The following is a 2,604-nucleotide window of genomic DNA, read 5'->3' as shown; positions in this document are numbered from 1 at the left end:
TTCTGTAGTCTTCTAGGGGGCAGGTAGGGTGGACATCTCAGGCGGTGTGGGGCTCAAGCGGGGATGGGGCCTGGTGTGTCCTCAGGTGGAGCACAGCCTGAGCCTCTCTGCTCCACACCTCCCCGGCGGTGTCGAGGGGCTAGGGTACACAGATGAAGGAAGACCGCCAGCCTGGCAGGGATTAAAGCGCTTGCAGGACTGATGTTCCACCCTTCCTTGTCTGTCTCTGTGCCTTCTCCTCTCCCCTTTTATACCCTGAAAGCTGAGATGCACATGGAGTTAGCCCACCGCGGGAATCCTCCTCTGCTGCAGCATGCTACAGATTCCATTTGCCCCCCATGTTCCCAAGCCCACTTGGCTCTGCCTCTTGTGCTTCTCCCAGGGAAGAACCATACTTTTGGCCATGCCCAGAAAGAGGCTGCTGCACACACATGCCAGCTGCGTAGTATGCCGAGGTTAGATGGGCCTGGCTAGGTGCCTCCATCTTGTTCTTATTGCCAAGTGTAGACATGGGTCCCTTCTCCTCCCCACTTTATCCTCTTGCACCCCATCTGAGGTGTACAGCCTTTCTTCTGCAGACCCTCTGCTGATTCACAATGTAAGATTGAGGGCATTGAACTTCCAAGTCTCCAAAAGTAGAAAGTAAGGGATTCAGTTGTTGATGGAAGTTGTACAAAACTAATCCTCCTCCTGCTCACTGTGGACTACCGTTTATTGTGCATGTTATACTTAAATTGTGTTACTTAGAAATGTAAATAGGTAGACTTCTAAAACTCTGCATGTTTATTGTGCATGTTATACTTAAATTGTGTTACTTAGAAATGTAAATAGGTAGACTTCTAAAACTCTGCTCTCCCAGATCCACCTGTGCAGCTTGAAAGTGGGCAGCGGGGGAGGGGGAGTGCTCACGTGTGCAGGGTGTGAGACACCACCTCAGTGCAGCTGTGGTCAGAATGCTGGGTTCAAACCCTCACCCCTCTCTTTACTACCCATGGGGCCTTAAACAAGTCTTAACTTTACAATTGCTGTTTCCTCATGACTGAATTGTGGATAATTGCACTGGTCTCAGGCTGGTGGTGAAGACTATTAAGACATAGTGTGTGTTGCGCTCTTAGCACAGTGCCTGGCCCACAGTGAGTGCCCACTAGTGTCTAGTAAACCAGCTCCTGAGTTCTGGAGAAACTAAGTGGAACTTGGAGGCAAAAATCTTAGAAGGAATCCCAAAAGCTGATCAGAAGCTATAAGAGGATCTTTTAGAATGGGAGGGCAGGGAGAGGCTGGGGCAGGAAAGTCATCTTTGATTTGATGGGGGTGGGGTTTTAGCATCAGAAAACCAAATTCTGGAAAGCTCACTAGATGGAATCGTTCTGTGCTTTCAGTAGTAAATTCCTTTTTACTTTCCTTTGGCTCTTGGTGAAACTCCTATGGGGAAGGCTGCTCTGTCCCAGCTGTGCTAAGGCAAACAGAAGGAGGGGAGTCTCAGATGTGTGGCAGATGGCAACCAGGAGGGTGTGGGGAGGGGGGAAGGCAGATGGCAGCAGGACTCCAGGTGAGGACACCCAGGCAGGGAAGATGGCATGGATGTACTGGGGCAGGAGCTGTCTGTCAGTCCCCCAGGGAGTCCCTCTCTAGTATCCTATTCTGCCACAATCTGGAGGGCTTGAGGTTTTGTCACCCAGTTCACTACCATCCTTCACATTTCCCACAAGGTCAACAATGCAGCCCATGAAAGAAACGATCCCCTGGATTACTTAGTATTGGATTTACTGTGGGGGTGCTGATGCCTTGACCACCTTTCACTGGCTGGAAATGAAAGGGACTCCCCACTGGCTTGTGATTCCCTATGGGAATTTCATTCTTCCTGGGGTCCTTCTCTCCTCCTCACACTCTCTCACACTCTGGAGCTTCTGAGGGAGGGAGGGAGCTTTTTGCCACCAAGAAGGAAAGTGGGGATGGAATGAGGGAGTCGAGGGTCTCTGAGCTAGAGGAGGGCATGCCAGGCCTTCCAGTTGAATCTTCTTTGCTGTTTCCCTCCTTAATCTTGCTTTGCCTTCCCTGACCACACACTTGCTTCTGCACCTGCTCTGCTGAATCCACCTTTTCCCAGCTCAGGCTGCTTGGTTACCTAGCTGAGGACCCTGCAGAACCAGGGCCTCCATGTGAGTGGGCCCTGGGCACACCACTACAACTGCGCCTTGGAAGTTCAGTGGTGTACCTGCAGCTGAACGTCTGTCGCAGGGCTGGCAGGGTGCTCGGCCAGAACCAGCTCTGCTGGAAGACACTGGGCGATAGACTAGTTCATCAGTGTGTGACAATGTGGGGGTGGCTGTGTCTAGCCTGCATTGGCTGCTGGCCCAACACCACCCCACCCAGCCCCTCTACTGGGGCAAATACGTTTGGCTGCACACGAAGAGCTGTAGGATTGGCTATGTGCCGAACCAGGACGTGCTGCAGCTGTTGGCAGTGTGGCCTCAGGCTACTGTGGCCTCAGTGGCCCTTCAGGTGACCTGAAAGTAGGTAAATGCATCAGCTGGGCATGGAGTTTGTGGATACCAGGGACCTCTGCAGCCAGGAGATCTTCCATCTCTTGCCTCCCAGCCAGGA

The sequence above is a fragment of the Manis javanica genome, chromosome 10, assembly GCF_040802235.1.
Source record: "Manis javanica isolate MJ-LG chromosome 10, MJ_LKY, whole genome shotgun sequence".
Classification (NCBI taxonomy): domain Eukaryota; kingdom Metazoa; phylum Chordata; class Mammalia; order Pholidota; family Manidae; genus Manis; species Manis javanica.
This window is presented reverse-complemented; position numbering follows the sequence as displayed.